The sequence below is a fragment of the Natrix helvetica genome (genome assembly GCF_964273705.1).
Source record: "Natrix helvetica genome assembly, chromosome: 4".
In the NCBI taxonomy this organism is placed as follows: domain Eukaryota; kingdom Metazoa; phylum Chordata; class Lepidosauria; order Squamata; family Natricidae; genus Natrix; species Natrix helvetica.
The window spans coordinates 104134670-104153205 of NC_138550.1; the positions used below are offsets into that span (position 1 = coordinate 104134670).

Below are 18536 nucleotides of genomic sequence, written 5' to 3' on the forward strand. Positions count from 1 at the left end.
CGAAGGCAGATGTCAGGGGCGCGTAGATGTTGCTTCTTCAGGCTAGGGATAACCCGCTTGAGTGTAGACCATGGCATGATGGTCAGTGATGACCCCATGTCGATCTCCATCTCGCATGGAGAGCCCTCGATGAGGACTGTGACCTTCAGCTTTTTTGGCCACCTAGTGCAGACTTGGCCGATTGAGGTGTGATAGGTGACTCTGGTGTCGCCCTCTGAGCAATATGGTGGTGGCTGCCATGCTCCTTGGTTGGGCTTCCACTGGCGGTTTGGTCAGCTTCTGGGCTGCTAGGTCGTCGTGGGGTGCTCGCTTCTGCACACCTTGGCGATGTGCCCCTTTCGCTCGCAGCGCTGGCAGATAGCATAGCAGAAATGGCAAGGTGATCTGGCATGGTTTTCTCCGCAGCTTGCGCAAGGCAGGAAACGTGGTTCGAATTTGCACGCTGGCTTGGTGCAGCTACTGCACATGCAGCAGCTGTCATCTTCTTCGCCTTCTGAGCTCTCGGCCTCTGCAGCCTCACGATGTATGTGTGTGCTCTTTCACATGTCTTGTGGAATGCTTTGGCGCTGCAGGGTTTCTGTAGATTTAACAGCTGATTCGGATGCCCTGGCTTCATCCAAGGCAATTTGTAGAGTGAGGTTAGATTTGGCAAGTAACCTCCTCTGTAAATTAATGTCCCGCACACTGCATATGATGCGGTCTAGTATAAGTTCGTCTAGGTCTTGCAGTACACTGCGGCCTTCCGTAGCGCCGCAACGTACTCGTTGATCGATTCGCCTTCCTTCTGATTACGAATATTAAATTTCTGCCAGTGGACGTGCTTAGATGGCTTGGGAGCATAGTGTGTCGTCAGCGTCTGTTGGAGCACTGACCAAGCGACTGATTGTAGTGACGTTGGCTCAGAGAGGTCTTTGGCTGTTTCGAACACTTCCCGTCCACAGTAACCGAGGAACATGTTCTTCTTGTGGCCTTCAGAAAGGCCCATGAGGTCATTGGCTTCGAGGAAGCAGTCGAACATCAGCATATACGAGGCCCAGTGCTCGGTGACTGGGTCATATGGAGTCAGTAGGGCGTGCATGGCCATTTTGTGTTCTGAGGGCGTTTTGAGTTTGCCACTCAAATATGGCTGCTTGAACCCGCACTGAGCTCAGGACTGGATTTCCTTGCTGGATTGCTATGCTCTTTTTGGTTCACCTAGTTGCCTTCCAGTCCCATCCTCGTCGCCAGTCAGGTAATGGAAAGGCACACTCAGGTGAAAGGCAACAACAGCTCTTTATTGTAACAGAACAAGTATGTACAATCCAGCGAAGGTTGAGTCTGACAGCAGACCTTTTATAGGGAGCTGTCAGACCCTTATACCAATGAGATTAAACCTCTGTTCCCGCCAGAACAGAGGACCTTGGTGGAAACTTCCTTCCAGAGGCTTGTAATATAGCAGGACTTCTCCTTCTCTGTAGTTATATCCAATATTTATATATTTACTTACACTTAACTTATATACAGTAATTTACAAGATCTTGTAGATAATGTTTTCTCACTGAAGACTCTTTGATCCAGTGGAGCTTTTCATGATCACAGCAGGGAGTGAAGCTATTTTTGGTAGCTCAGTCTCTTGGGAGATCAATTGGAGCAACATGGCAAATGTCAGAGAAAGAGATAGAAGGAGAAGAGAAATTGTCAGACTTGGCTATTCTTCTCCAATTTAGTGCCAAAAGTTCTACTTCCCCATGAGTTGTAGCAAAGGAACCTTTGGATTCAATCTTATTTGTGTTGCCAGCTCAGTAGTTTGCATCATCATGTCAACTTGCTAAAAGCAAATTTGATTCAGGCATGTATATACTCCATTTCCTCAGAAGCAGAGATCATACAAGCTGGTATTTGCCCATATGTGTTTTCCCAGTATATTGTCTGGATACTCCTAAGTTGATGGCACCTGAAAAAGCAGGTATACAATTGGTTGAGACAAGGAAATGACTTTCAGCTAGGGAGAGTAGAAATATCACTATTTTAAGCATTAAAAATACCTTGCTTTAAATCTTCAATGCTAATATTACAATCGTGGTTCTAAGAGAAGTTTTTTTTAAGTCAAGTTGCAGAAAACAAATTGCTTTCCGACTTTATTTGGCAGGGAAGAAAACCAAGAATAAAACTCAAAGCTATGCAAGATACTAAGGAAAAAGGAGGATTTGCGTACCAGATTTGGGAACTTTATTGTACTGCGGCCACCTTAACATGGTTAAAAGAAATAAAAGATTACTCAAATTGGAAGGTCATGACCTCCAAGCAGGATGGCATGCCTTCCTGTGGTATGGAAAAGGATCTGCACATAAATATTTCAACAGACACTATATCAGACAGTCCCTGTTATTATTATGGAACAAAATTAAACACGATTACTACCCCGAAACACGCATTTGGCTATCTTTGATGGAAGCATATATACACCCAAATTTAATTAATATGGAAAATATTGTTACACATAAAGAGTTATTGAATAGACAGAGGAAGATTAAAACTAGATTAGAATTGGTATCACAAGGGGTACAAGTAGAATGGTGGTCTTATTTACAGATACAATCAAGGTTTGCACAGGATAGGAAGAAGGAAGGTATTGCCAAAGATTACACAATATTAGATAAACTTTTGATACAGACAGGAAACAGGTTGATCAAAGTGTTGTATAGATTTTTGTTGGAACATAAGTTAGAGGAGGAACATGTCAAAGAAACTATGGTCGCCTGGGTGAAAAATTTCGCTTATAATGTGGAATTGGTTAAGTGGGAAAAACTTTGGATACTTAATCAGAAACTAACAATGGCTATGGCGTATAAAGAAAATCTTTATAAGCTGTTCTACAGATGGCATCTCCCCTCAGCACGGCTCTCCAAAATGTTTAAAAATCTGTCCCCAGACTGTTGGAAGTGTAAAAAAACACCAGGCACTTTTTATCATCTGTGGTGGACATGCAATGAGGCAAAAAAAAATAATTGGAAAATGATTCAATCATGGTTAGAACAAATGGTGGGAGACCAAATTCTGTTTAAACCAGAAATTTTTCTCCTAGGTATAATACCAGAAGGGTTTAAGAAAGTTATACTTTATCTAATAATACATGTACTAACTGTGGCGCGCATAACATGCATAATTTTGGAAAAAAGAAAATACGCCAGAGCTAGATATAATCAGAAAAGTGTTGGCCTGTGCGGAAGCAGATAGGCTCACTCTTCAACTTAAAAATAAAGGGGAATCAGAATATTTTGAAGTCTGGAACAGATTTTATGATTGGCATAGGACAAGGTAACAAGACTGGAACAAACTATATATTGTGATTGGACAGAAGGATAGACAATGTATTAAGTTGGCTAATAGTTAATGGTTGAGACTAGTTGTATATAATGTGAATGTATGATCACTTCTACTTCGCGGTACTGCATTGTTTTAAATGTAAAAATAATAAATATATACTCAAAAAAAGAAACATCACTATTTGAAGCATTAGAAATACCTTGCTTTTAAATCTTCAATGCTAATATTACAATTTTGGTTCCAAAAGAAGTTTTTTTAAGTCAAATAGCAGAAAACAAATTGGACTGCAATGCTCTCCGACTATTTAATAAAATTAAGGTTCCTGATACGGATCAAAGTGTTAAGTCCACCATTACAGGGCCCAAGGCAGATATTTAGGAATAATTATCCCGAATATTTTTTCCCCCTTACTCTGAAATCAGTCTGCACGATCCACTGTCTGAAAAGAATTATCATCGTTAACATGAAGTCACAATGACCTAATTGTTGTTCAATTTTGACAGATAATCCAAAATGTGATCTTGAAACTCGATGCTTCAGCTAAGCTCCTATGAACCACTCCATTGACATCAGAAACCCTCAGGGAAAGGCTTGTCATGATGATAATTAGAATGGAGAGGTTCAACCCATTTTTAAGGGGTGGGGACCCTTCAGCTTTGTTTATGACTTTCAGGTTCTGTTCCATCTCCTGCATACACCATAGTGAGGTTGTTAGGGTGAGCTGGCAGCTCTGCAGGATCATGTAAATGAATACAGTTACACAGGTGCTGACCGCATTCCTGTGATCTCATTCAGCAGTATGAGATAATTAACATGAGGTCAACAAGCTATCACTCTGCGTAGGCCTTTTCCCTTGAGTGCATAAACCATACAAACAGTGATGTAAGCCTGTTGCCAAGTGTACATACAATCACTTACTGGGTTTTGATGTGGTGAGGCTTTGGAATTTATTTTCCTTTTTTTTTTTTTGAAAAAAAATCTTTCTTAAACTACCTCATCACAATTCATCTTGAAAAGACTTTGGATTTGTTCAGTTACTGAACATGCTACAAAGCACAACTGTGATGTTTGGAATTGAGAAAGCTGGTAGTGCTAAGTGTGGAAAGATCATTTATCAGATTTTTTTAAAAAAAATATTTTTAAATCAAAGTTGAGAAATTTAATCCTCCATATGTAGCTAAATGTAAGCTCCCAATGAAAGGGGGAGGGGAGTATTGGAGCAGGGACGTGCGGGCAGGGGAGGCAGGGGAGGCAGAGCCTCACATCTCTTCATGAAATAATAGTATATATTATATACTATATAATATATATATATATATATATATATATATATATATATATATATATATATATATATATATATATATATATATATATATATATATATATATATATATATATATATATATATATATATATATATATATATAAATATTATAATATTATATACATCCGTCCAGCCGCGCCCGGGAGCTGCGGAGGCAGAAATGTTGTCGGCGCTCCCGGATGACGAAGGCACGAAAGCGACTGGGTTCCCCGGACAGGGGTAGTCAGAATGGCGCCGAGGCAGTCGGACAGAGGTAGTCAGAATGGCGCCGAGGCAGTCCAGCGGGCGAGCGACTGAGGATCAGGCTGCCTTGCTCTCTCTTTTGTCCGCCTGGACCGCCTCGGCGTCGCTGTGGCTACATCCGTCCGGCCGCGCCCAGGAGCTGCGGAGGCAGAAATGTTGTCGGCGCTCCCGGATGACGAAGGCACGAAAGCGACTGGGGAACGACGAGAACCTTCCTGCCTCTGCTGGATTTCGCACGCTCCTCACAACTGCAATATGCAGTCGCGAGGAGCGTGCAAAGTCCAGCAGAGGCAGGAAGGTTCTCGGCATTCCCCAGTCGCTTTCAAGGACTGCGGAGCGCGAGCCGGCGGAGCACGCTCAGGAAGGCGGGGAATGGGATCACGTGTGCTGGAGGCTGAGGCAGCCTGAGCCTCCAGCACACGTGGTCCCATTCCCCGCCTTCCTGATGACATCACCAGCCTCACCAGCCATAAACCTCACCGCAGGTCACTGTATTGGAGTTACATTTTAGCTGTGTCTGGAGGCCTGCAGATTCCTGATTGCTCTTAAATTGAAATGTCTATGGCTTCTTCATCCTACATGGTTTTAAAATATTGCTTCAGTGTCAATCAACATGTAGATCCTCGTATATATTTACTGTCTCTCTCCATCGATGCAAATGTTTCAAACTGTTCTGTGGAGGAATTGCCTATTACATCAAAGTTTTGTTGCAAACGATACCACTGACATCAATTTACTAACAATTCAAATAATGTACTTTGATTCTCATGACATAAACTCAGTTTTACTGGATATTCCATCCTTCAAATGGCCTGTTAAATTGTGGTTTTACTATGTTATAGTTCACATCATTTGATGGTTTGGCTAAATCCACTGCCCCTTGATTGCAGGCAGCTTCATACCTTTATTTTTGAAGTTATTATCTTCCTGTGAGATTCTATTACTGAAAGGAGTACAGTTTGTGGATCTATTCTTTTGGATATGTTTATTCTTCCTGTACTTCCTTTTGATACTATTCCTAAATATATGCTAAAATAAAGTGCAAATAAATATTTTAAGTTGCAAATTGCCACCATGTCAGGGCATTATTTTCTGAAAAATTGAAGTATTTAGTCAATCCAAAATGTATGACACAACATCAAAACCAAAGCGGAATCCAGTCCCACTGGATTACCATCTTGTCTGCTTTGGCCCTTGGTAATGGAAAAATCCAGTTTAAATCCATTCTCTTCGTGAGATTAGGATATGCATTTTGACTATTATTCATACAGTGGGATAGCTACTTCAATCAGAATGACTTGGGAAAGGACAACAACTACAGGTAGTCCTCAATTTACGACCACAATTGAGCTGAAAATGTATGTTGTTAAGTGAGAAATTTGTTGTGAGTATGCTCCATTTTACGACTTTTGTCTCCACATTTGTTAAGTGAATCACTGCAGTTCTTAAATTAGTAACATGGCTGTTAAGTAAATTTGGCTTGCCCATTGACTTTGCTTGTCAGAAGTTCACAAAAAGGGATCACATGACTCCAGGACATTGCAATTATCATAAATGTAAGTCCAGTTGTCAAGCATCTGTATGTAAATCACATAACCATGGGGATGCTGCAATGGTCATAAGTATGAAAAATGGTCATAACTCACTTTTTTCAGTGCCATTGTAACTTTCAACTGTGACTGAATGAACTGTTGTAAGTCGAGGAGTACCTGTATCTATTATTTTTGTAATGTATTTCACTTTTACTTCTGCAAGAAGCTTAAGTAGCAATTCTATGTAAATCAGTGGGGTTGTAGCAGACATAATAATAGCTATTGTATGCCTTCTACCAAGGCATGATATAAATTTAAAAACACCATAGTAAATCCATACAATAATATGCCAATACAACTTATCAGCCACCAACAAACACTAACATATACTAAACAACTAAGACAATGCAGCAGGACAATCATATATATTTAAAGCAAATGTGCTGTGCTTGTGAAATAAAACAAAAATAAAACAGGAATTTAACTCGACACTGCTTGGATTAATAAGCAGGACTGTATCTCAGTTTTCAAAATACTCATTATTTTGGCTTGATTGTGAAGCCCAATTGTGTTGGGGGGGGGGGAAATAGCACAACTCCATAGTTGAATTTACACGGTAGTTTTTGGGAAAGAAGCAAGGGAAGATTAAGATTCTTCTTTCCTTCCATGAAATAATGGAAGTGCAAACCAGTATTAAATTCATACCAGTAGAATGCAATAATTGCCTAACTGCTATATTGATTCCATAAAATGCTTTTTATCAAAAGGAGCCCCTTAAAATCCAGCATTCATTGCTATATGAGTTATTTTTAGGGTAATGTTCAAAGCAGAATGAAATACTTAGACATTTCCACTTACAAACTTCTCTTTTAAAATATGTTTTGGAATTCTTATCTTCAGAACAATTTTCAGTGTTTTCAGGAATGTTCTGCTCTTTGACTGAGTCATTTACTTGACCTCAAGCAAGCCTAGTTATGCTTACACAAGTTATATATATTCTGTAATAGAATCAGAACTTTAAAAAAATGTTCCAGAATGTGATGATCTTAAATGTCTGCAGTATTAGAAGAAGATATGAGTGAAAATAAGGACGCTTATATGACTGAGTGCTCTTTACTGAGGCTGTATCTGTAATTCTTCCATGTTTCACTCTGTTTTAGCATTTCAACAGTTCTAGGGATATTTATTACCTTGTTTAGTTTTTGATCATGAGTAAACAACGATTAATGTGATTTTAAATTGTAAGTGTTTAAATGTTTTTGGAATAATTAGCTATATGTAGCTAATACATTTTTAATATTTGGAGAATGTCCTTGTGTAATACATCCTCTAACAAATATTTCTTGTAGCATGCTACGGAAAGAACAGCTACCTAGTTGTCAGAGGTGCTCATCAGGCAGTGCAACCTCTTAAAACCTAGACATGGAGCTTAAGATTTGTAATCAGCAACAATATGAGTTTCCTTCTTGAAATGTAGCCTTGAGTCTATACTTTGAATTTAGGCAGAAAGTGGCATAAACATAGATTCAATTATTTACTCTGCATTTAAGCTGGTCAAAAAAAGTTCTATGACCTTAGACCAGGGGTTTCAAACTTGCATTGTCACGTTGTCATCATGTGATGTATCACAATTCCCTCCCTTCGCTAAAATGGGTGTGTGTGTGGCCAGCGCATGACTCATCCAGTCTGCGGGCCGCGAGTTTGACACCCCTGCCTTAGACATTTGTTTGTGAATTTTGGTAAATCTTTTGAATGAGTTTGATACCTTGTGACTTCATAGATATCTCCCCAGAGTTTTCCATGTGGAAGTGGTTAGTCATTGCCTACTTCTAAGATGTCTTGATTTTTCACTTTGGATATTCCTAGTGGTCTCCTGTTCAAGTCGTCTCTTGTTGTTTTCCAAAAGCATATCTTCTGCCCTTTTCCTTTTTTGTATCAAGCTGATCATGACTTTATATTATCTGTCTAGATATAAGGGGAGAAGGGATATGGCATTTTTTGTCCTTTCCTCTCATACTATTTCCCTGTTGAACAATTTTTAGCTTCACTACAGAAAATATATGTTCCTGTATATCTTTTTCCCAGTGAAGATAATCCAAAGGGAGCAATGAAAGTTGAGAAATCTTTCTTCTTTCACAATTACAGCCCTAGGAAATTGCTTTGTATAAAGCAAAAATAATATTAAAAAAACCCTTTAAATGCCAAAGAGAATCAAAATTATAATCATCTGTCTGATATGTGTAAAATACACAGTGACATAGTTGGCATTTTCCTTGCATTTCTAGTTTTTGTTTCTGTAGGAAAATGTTTGCATCTGATACCTGGATTTAGCTTTTTCTGTTTTTTATTATTGGTTTTGATTTTTGACTTCGAAATAGAATAAAATTTCAGTTGTGTTGCCTCTCACATTCATTTCATAAACAACGTAAATTATTTTCATCCCATTCTATTTTTGTAAGTTCTTATATTTTAAAAAAATCTAAATGAAATCCTTATGCATTGACACTGGCCAATTTCAACGAGTCAGTAATTTTTATCATGAGATATTATATCTTTTTACCATACTGTACAGTTGATAAAGAGGCAGAACTCTTAAAAAGTAGAGTTGGTTCATAATCACAAACATGACCAAGTCATTGTTTGGATTCACATCTAAAAACTGAATATTCAGCTGGCATGAAGAAACTGCCAGATCTGTTTTCTTTTACATTTGAATATATTAATTCTCAACTTACTCCTATTCCATACACTGATTCTTTGAGGAGAATGATGAGGCTTTTCATTAAACAAATTAAGACTTCTGCTTATTTTTAAATGTTTTAAATGTTAAACATGTTGTCTTACATATATACATATCCGAACTAGACTGTGTTGTTTCTCCATGTTATATAATGTATATGTGGGTACATTTTTTATTTTTTATTATTATTTTATTATTTATTTATTTATTTATTTATCTTGCCATGTTTATATTAGAGATGGAGACTGTTTGAGAGCTGTATGCAACATAATTTCATTTTAATGCATGCCGATTAGTGTACATTCAAAGTGACAATAATGTTAGTCTAATTTTCATGAAGTTGCTCATGAGGTGCTACTGTTACAGGTATGGCAAAAGAATTCAAGAAAAATTTCCAGAGAATATGGATAGGTATATTGAAAGCATTCCTCAGGACCTTCCTAGCATACCTCGTACTGAGATGGGAGGCAAACTAATTTAATAAATAAAAATAATTTCCAATGCATCCTTATAGCCTACATCCTGAGTTCAATACACAAACATGGAAGCACCAAGTAGAATAGAGAAGAGCCTTTGACAATCCAGTAGGTCAGGCAAAAGATTTTCCTTTGTATGTGTCTTGCTCTTCAGAAGGAACAATGCATTATTATGTGTGGGCAAACTATAGTTAAATTCAAGTCTAACACTGGTTAAAACTTAATGATTCGAGCCCTAACTAAGGACTAGAGAATTATTAAGGTAGTGTCTAAGAATATAGGCAGCTCAAGAAGGGTGGGTTTTTGTAAAATTAGGCTGTTCGGGTCTGATAAATTCAATATTTCCACATAATGAGGAAGTCCTTTAGATATTGCTCCAAGAGCTTCAAACACAAGTGGTATAGCAAAAGATTTGTTTTTCCAAATGTTCAACTTTGATCTGCAAGTCCCAATATTTTGTAATTTTTTCCAATCGTGTTTCCTCCATTCTAGCAGCACACAGAATAGCAACATCAGTGAACAGACTACTTCTTCTCAATAACTGTTACATCAGGCATATTATAAATAAGGTGACTGCCTGTTTGGATCTTAAAAATCTTTACAAAAACCTCCCCAAATTTTTGATATAATAATGTCATTCATATTTTTATAAAGTATAACAACTAATGCAGGGGTGTCCAAGCTTGGGAACTTTAAGACTTGTGGACTTCAACTCCCAGAATTCCCCAGCCAGCATGGCTGGCTGAGGAATTCTGGGAGTTGAAGTCCACAAGTCTTAAAGTTCCCAAGTTTGGACACCCCTGAACTAATGGGTGTATTTTATTTATTTCTCATCTTTATTATTTTTAGAAGTAACTCATGATGGTGAATATACCTAATTCTTCCTCCTCCTCCTATTTTCCCCACAACAACAACAACCTTGTGAAGTGGGCTGAGCTTGAGAGAGTGAATGTCCCAAAGTTACCCCTCCAGTTTTTCCAAGTCCTAAAGCCCGACTAGCACTCACGATCTCCTGGTTTCTAGCCTGTTACTTTAAACACTAGGCCAAACTGGCTCTCATTTTTTATATTAAAGTATCTTGTTAGGGTTGTTTTTTTTTAAAATGTTTTTTCAAGGAAATATAAATTTGATGGGTGATATGTCACACTGCTGCTCAAGAGGGTTGTTGTAGAAAAAATGGGAGGAAAGAGGAATATATGAGGGGGTGTCAAACTCAAGACTCGTGGGCCACATCCGGCCCACAGGGTGCTTAGTTCTGGCCCACGGGCCCACCCTGGAAACAGTGATGGACCAGCTCGCAGTGCCTCTGCCAGAGAAAATAGAGTTTAGGAGGGCCACACGCATGCCTCCTGGGCTCCGTTTCCAGCCACAACGGTCTCCTGCAGCCTTCTGCTAGTGAAAACGGAGCTCAGGAGGGCCACAATGAGCGATGTAGAGCTGCCCCCCACTCAAGTTCAAACCAAACCTGATGCGGCCCTCAATGAAATAAAGTTTGACACGCCTGACATAGATGAAATGGATAAAGATAAACTGCTCTGGTTTGTTATAGACTGCATTATTCGTCAATAATGCTGATTGGATGTTTCTAGTACTGTTGGTTAACATTATTTACAAAATAAAGTTATGCACCTCAACATCTAAAGATGATTATGCTGTGAGCCTGTTTTTAATAAATAGAAGTAACTATCTCAAAGTATTTGCATTGAAACCTGAATACTGCTAAGGATAATGCTTATCTAGAGCTTTCCTCATAAAGAGTATGAACCTTGGTTAGGGGGTTGGCAATTGTAGGGAGGGGCAGCAGTTAACCCTGGTTTTTCTATAACCACCACCACCCACCCTAGACTTTTCAGCTAGATGCAGCTAGATGCAACAAATTTCCTCCCATCTGTTTAAGTGTGAGGTTTTTTAAAAAGTTTTTTTTTTAAACTCTTATGGGAAAGGAGCAGGAAGGTGAAGTAGTGGACAAGGCCTGTTAGACACAGCAATCCTGTGGGGCCCTAGTTTCCTGTGATTAATTAAATACATTTTAAGTATGATTCACCTTGTCAATTATCTCCTCTGCATTAACAGAACCCACTAGTATCAGATTGACTATCTTTTTTGTTTTTCATGGCCCACACAATTCCAGAAAGCCAACTGTAACTTTGTTTTATTTATTGTAAGTACAAACAGATTTCTATTATGTGAGCTCTGCTACAGACTGGCCATTTCCTGTTTTGCTTCCTTGATTTTTTATTTTTAATTTTGGATGCCTCCAGTTTGGTTCTCGAGAATTGATTTCATAAGCATTTGTATATATTATATTCCATTATCTTGAAATAATTCCTTAATTCTTCTGGCTTGCATCCCGTTTCCCATGTTCATACTATTCAATCAATGTCGGAATAGCAGTAGCATCAAATGATACTGTGTGCAGATGACATGTAGCATTGGAAAGTGTTGTCTTATTTCCTTTCTCCTCCTTTTCCCCTCTCTGTAGCAATCAATGAAAACACTCCGGAGGAGGAGAGCCTGTGCAGAGAAGGGGGTCTGTCTAGACTTCCAAACAATTTCCCTTTCCTGACCAAGACAGATCGTATTTCCTTCCTAAGGAACATGGCTGTGAAGTCACCGTTTTGTTTTGGACCCTGGTCTTCCTGCAAATGTTTGAGTCAAACTCTGATTGTAAAGAATGATTCAAGGCACATAAACATTTCAAAGGTAAGTGAATGTGCGTATTAAGAGATTTCATCCTCTTTCTTGGCATGTGTTAGAAAAAGGTTCCTTGGATTTAATATTGGAGAAGACAAATATTTTGAACAAATGCCTGCCTGGATTTAATAGCAAATTTAAGATGTATGGCACAATTTAAACCTTGTTCTATTGCTGTGTTCTATAGTTCTCCCTCCAGTACGTATCCCTAGGGGGCGCTGTTCTCGCTTCCTATTGGCTAACCGTTTGAAGCCGGCATATATAAAGAGCTGTAAAAAGGGACTCAGCTGTTGCCGGTTAGCTGAGGTGCGTGTGTTGTGAAGTGCCGCGTTGGCAACCTGTTAAGCATTTGAGAAAGTCCTAGCTCGCCTCTATTTGTCCACACGTCGTTCTCACTAGCTAGAACATTGGCAACGAAGGTGGGATTCTGAGGTGACACCCAGGCAGAGCGGACAAGGGTCACTTAGACAGTGCTGAGTCACGCAGAGCTGAAATTCTCTCAGAGGAATCACTCGACAAGAGGTTGAATGCAGTTATTTAGGCTTTGGCCTGAACGTTGCTACCGGAGCCACCAAGTTACCTCAGAATGGTGTCCATGAATACATTAGCAGTTTTTAATGGAGCCACAGAGACATGGAATTCATATATATCCCGGTTCGAATGCTTTTTAGAAACTAACGATTACACCGATTTATCAGAGAGCAGGAAAAAATCGTGTTTTTTGAATCTATGTGGCACGGAGAATTTTAACATTGCAGGCACGTTGGTATCGCCCCAGTCTGTGCACACTGTCACATGGGATGTATGGCAAAACTGAGTTTATGGCAAAACTCAGAAACTATTAGGCCCCAACACTATCCCGAACTGCCCGCCAACATGCTTTTCATAACAAAATCAACGTGAGGGGGAAACGATCAATGAGTATGTGGCTGCTTTGCGCGCTGCTGCCCTTCATTGCAATTGCTGACACTTAGATGACATCTTTCTGGATCAGATCGTCGGTGGTGTAAGAGACCTCTGCATACAGCGCCGCCTTCTGGCTAAACCTGAACTAGATCTACAGGCCGCGCTAGACGAAGCCAGAGCAATGGAACTGTCAACGCGAGCAACAGAAGAGATTCAAAGAGCGTCAAATCCCCATTTTGCGGGAAAACCACTTGACGCGCATTATGAAGATGCCAGTCCAGAAGGATCGTTCAATGGCTATGATGAGGTCCACCGGTTGAGGGCAGAACAAGCCAAAAGTCGTCAGGGTAAGCCCCTTATTGCCATAAATAACTGCCCAGGGTGCGGAGGAAAACACGCTGGAGTTGATTGTCATTTTAAAAACACAGTCTGCCTGTGCTATGGGAAACACGTTCATTTGGCCAAGGTCTGCAGGGCAGCTGCTCCCTGTAATAGTGTCCTAGAGGGTTCCTCCACAAGTGCCAGCCAATATTCCAGGAAGCCACCTAAATTTACTAGAGGGCCTGCTCTCAAAAACAGGGAATCTTGTTTGTCTGTCAATGAGGATGGACAAGAGACTGAAATTGACCAAATTACTTATAGCGCCAGGGAAAAGATATTCATAACTGTCAAATTAGAGGGAAAACCATGCCCTATGGAAGTAGACACAGGATCAGCTGTGTCTATAGTGTCCTGGACGACTGCTAAGAGACTAATGCCTAATTTGATTCAGGAAAGGGTGAGGCCATGTTTATTAAAACTAAGGGATTTCCAGGGAAAATCCATTCCTGTGCTGGACCTCTGCAAGGTGCAATTTAAACAATTCCACAGACAGTTGCCTTTAATTATTGTTCAAGGGCAACGCCAAAGCCTGCTGGGTTTGGAATGGTTCGAGACCCTGGGGTTAAGGGTGACTGGGATTGACCAGGTACAATTCAATCCCGACCTCGAAATCTTAACTAAGGAATTCACCGAAGTTTTTGGAGAAGGCCTGGGAAAATATATGGGCACCCCCATTTCATTTAATTTGGACCCCCAGGTTTCTCCACAATGCTTCAAGCTGCGCAGAGTTCCTTTTACGTTAAAGCCAAAGGTCAACACAGAAATAGATAAATTGCTGGCACAGGGGGTGTTAGAGCCAATTGACCACGCCCGTTGGGGGACACCTATTGTGACCCTAATTAAAAGTGACGGGTCTGTGCGCATATGTGCTGACTTTAAATGCACGCTGAACATAGTGTTGCAGCAGAGCGCATACCCTGCCCCCGTGGTGCAGCATTTGCTGCATTCTTTGGGACAGGGGACTATTTTTGCTAAGTTTGACTTGGCTCAAGCATATCAGCAGTTGCCTGTGGATGAGGCAACTGCTGAAGCCCAAACCATTGTCAAGCATAGAGGGGCGTTTAAGTGCCACCGGCTCAGGTTTGGAGTCAGCATGGCTCCGGGGTTATTTCAAAACCTCATGGAGAGATTATTACAGGGCATACCAGGCGTCATCCTTTATTTTAACAACGTCCTGGTATCAGCACAATCCCTAGCCGACCTGCTGACCCACCTCCGCATGGTACTTTGCCGGTTTGGAAGTTTCAGCTTAAAATTGAAAACAACTAAATGCTAGATCGCAGTGCCTCAGGTTGAGTTCCTAGGGTTCTTGGTAGATGCCAAGGGGCTCCATCCTACCGCTGACAAAGTTCAAGCTATGCAACAAGCTTCTCCACTGTCCAACAAGACTGAGCTGCAAGCTTTTCTGGGGCTCTTGAATTTTTATAACATATTTTTGCCGCACAAGACATCGCTAGTGGAACCCCTACACTGTTTATTAGATAGATCAGTGAAGTGGGCATGGGGTAAAGCTGAAGCTGCGGCATTTCAAGCTGTAGAAAATCTTATCATGTCTAACAACATGCTCTTGCAGTACGACAAATCACTTTCCTTAGTATTGGCGTGCGATGCCTCACCCTATGGTGTTGGAGCGGTCCTAAGCCACCAACTGCCATCAGGGCTGGAAGCTCCAATTGCATTTTTTTCTCGCACGCTTTTCTCTCCAGAACGAAATTATAGCCAGATCGATCATGAGGCGTTGGCTATAGTGGCAGGAGTAAAACATTTTCACACGTATTTGTATGGATGCCATTTCCTCTTAGTGACTGACCACAAGCCCTTACTGGGCATAATTGCCAGGGACAGACAAACCCCTCAGATTCTGTCTCCCAGATTCACCTGCTGGACTGTTTTCCTGGCAGCATATAATTATACTTTACATCACAGGCCGGGTAAACATATGTGGCATGCAGACGCTTTAAATCGTTGCCCCTTGCAGTTGTGGATCCAGCACCAGCCTCTAATGTTTTATTGATAGACGATATGAAACTGCCAATCACCATGGCTGATGTGGCTAAATACACAGCCCAAGATAAATTACTTGCTAAGGTTTTGGACTGGACAACAAGGGGATAGCCTATGGGCCCCGTGAGCACCGAGCTGCGACTGTTTGTGCTATAACAATGTTACTGTGAAAGTCCGAAATCTGGTGAATGTCGACATTCACATAGTCGCTTGGTGTATGTGCGAAATATTTGCTAAATACCCTTATCCTCTCGACACCCTTACCCTAATACCCTTACCCTAATACCTCGGCTCCTCGCTTCCTTTTAAGAGTCTTCTATTCGCGGACTTTTTAAAAAAAAACCTGCGACCCTGCGCGGTTAGAATGAGTAGTTTCCAGGACCGCGAATTGAGAAGCAAAAGTAAAGCATTACGCTGACTCGTTCGTGAAAGACCGAAATTGGTATGTGTCGACATTCACCGGTGAATGTCGACATTCACCAACATTCACCGGTGAATGTCGACATTCACCAATTTCGGTCTTTCACGGTGACAACAACACGAACTTTCAGTGCAACAGGGGTGCCTACTTTGGGACAGCAGGGTGATCATCCCGGCCACCCTTCGAGACTCTGTTCTAAACACATTGCACGAAGCCACCCTGGCATAGTCTGGATGAAGTCCCTGGGTCACAGCTATGCCTGGTGGCCTGAAACGGACCAAGATATTTCACTCTGGGTATCTGGTTGCCCTCCCTGCCTTTTGGCCTATGGTTGCTCGGGCCCAGTCCAGGACTGGGAACAGCCGAAGGCTCCCTGGTCCCGGGTGCACATAGACCTAGCTGGCCCATTGTTGGCTCACGTTGGCTCAGGAAGGAGGGGAATGGGACCGCGGCTCGCGCTGACCTGAGTCTAGCGCTAAGGAGTCTCCTGTACAGCGTGGCTCTTCTCCGCAGCGCAGCAGAAGGAGTTATCCCCACCACCATGATCCTGGGGTATTTTGCTTGCACGCGCAAGAAAGAGATGAAAGAGAAAAGGGGAGAAAGAGAGATAGATAGAGAGAAATGAAAGAGAGCTGAAGGGAGAGAATGAGAGAGAAAAGAGAGGGAAACAAATCAGGGGGAAAGAAAGGAAGAGAAAAGAAAGAAAGAAAGAAAGAAAGAAAGAAAGAAAGAAAGAAAGAAAGAAACTAACTTTCTCAGACCTATGACGAAAGCAATGGCAAGCTAGATCTCTTGCCAAGAAAACTGCACTTTGCCAGAAGGCACAAATTGGAAGCAAGTCTGATTTTTTAAAAGGAAAATAACAGATGGCAAAAAAATGCATCTGAAAATAAGATTATTTATAATTTTGGATAACGTATTATATTGTCAAACTCAAAAGGTTTTTGATACTTAATTGTCGTCGTCATCATCATCATCATCATCATCATCATCATCATATCTCTCTCTCTCTCTCTCTCTCTCTCTCTCTCTCCTCCCCCTCGGGGGACTGTCCTCCCTTGTGAAAAACACAACAAGGAACTCCTCGGCTCCTTGCTCCCCCCAAAATCTCCTTTTTTGTTGTTGTTGGCCACTGGTGGTCACCGCATATGGTCCTCGGCGATACGCTCTTGCCCACCCCCCTTTGAAACACGCAAGGACGGGACAAAATGGCATGGATCCTTTTATTAAAATCCCCTGTATTACAAAGGCATTTTAATAAAAAGATTGTGATGACGTCAGTGCCTCACCAGCCAGAAACCTCACTGCACATCACTGTAGTCACCATATTGTCCCAAACAATCTGGGTCCTTTTTTTACCCACCTCGGAAGGATGGAAGGCTGAGTCAATCTTGAGCTTGGTGGGATTTGAACTGCCAAATTACAGGCAGCCGATAGTTAATAGAAGTGGCCTGCAGTACAGCACTCTTAACTGTACTACCAAGGCTCTTACATAGTACCACAGGGTTGAAAAATACCAGTGATACACATAAGTACCACAGGGTTGAAAAGAATAAATGTTGTTTCTTTCTTCAAAAAGGAGAAAATATGAACCTGGGTAGCTACAAATCATTCAGCTTAATGTTGATACAAGTCAAACCACTGGAACAGGTTATTAAACATTTGCTATGTGAGCATTTAAGGAAAATGCATTGTTTGCAGAAACCAGCATAGATTTATCAAATGTATATCCTGCCAAATCAACCTGATCTCCTTTCTTGATAGAGTGCTCAGTTTAGTTGGCTATGAAAATGCATTTACATTCAGCAAAGTCTCCCATGAGATTCTAGAAGAGAAGATAACAGAATGTGAATTGAACCACATTGCCATTTCTATCCAAGGAATGAATGCTAATCGCTCGGTGTCAAGTGTGTGGCAAGTGTTAAGTGGCACCCAAAGAATTGCATTTCAGGGCCTCTCTTGTTCAATAAATGTTTAAATTGCTTAGATAAAGGGTTGGAAAATATGATTATCAAATGCATAAGTAATATGAAGACAATGGGGATAGATAATATCTGTGAGAACTGTGTCAAAATTCAGGAGAAATTAGCTCACGAAAGCCTTGGTAGTGGTTAGAATGCAGTATTGCAGCCTGACTCTGCCAACTGCCAGGAGTTTGATATGGTTTTAGAGAAATAGGATAACTGCCATGTGAAAAATGGGACAGAGTTACTAAGAATTGTTCCATAAAACTATTTATTTATTAAATTTATTAAATTTAACCCCAAAACCATGAATGATCTCACCCAGCGGCTTCATATATGTGTTGAACAGGAGAGGCGAGAGGACCGACCCCTGCGGCACCCCACAAGTGAGCGGCCTCAGGGTCGACCTCTGCCCCCCTGTCAGCACACATTGCGCTCGGCCGGAGTGGTAGGAGGAGAACCACCGCAGAACGGTGCCCCTCACCCCCAACCTCTCTAGACGGCGTAATAGGATACCATGGTCAATGGTATCAAAAGCAGCC

The 18536-nt window shown here is 41.0% G+C and overlaps 1 long non-coding RNA gene across 2 annotated transcripts in view; it reads left to right on the forward strand.

Annotated features, from left to right (window-relative positions):
* The window catches only part of LOC309392257, a 320340-nt gene that overhangs the window by 196758 nt on the left and 105046 nt on the right, over window positions 1-18536 (forward strand). For both annotated transcript variants that reach the window (XR_014175407.1, XR_014175408.1), the window contains exon 6: window positions 12107-12327. This is a non-coding gene — a long non-coding RNA (uncharacterized lncRNA). The remainder of the gene's footprint in view (window positions 1-12106; window positions 12328-18536) is intronic.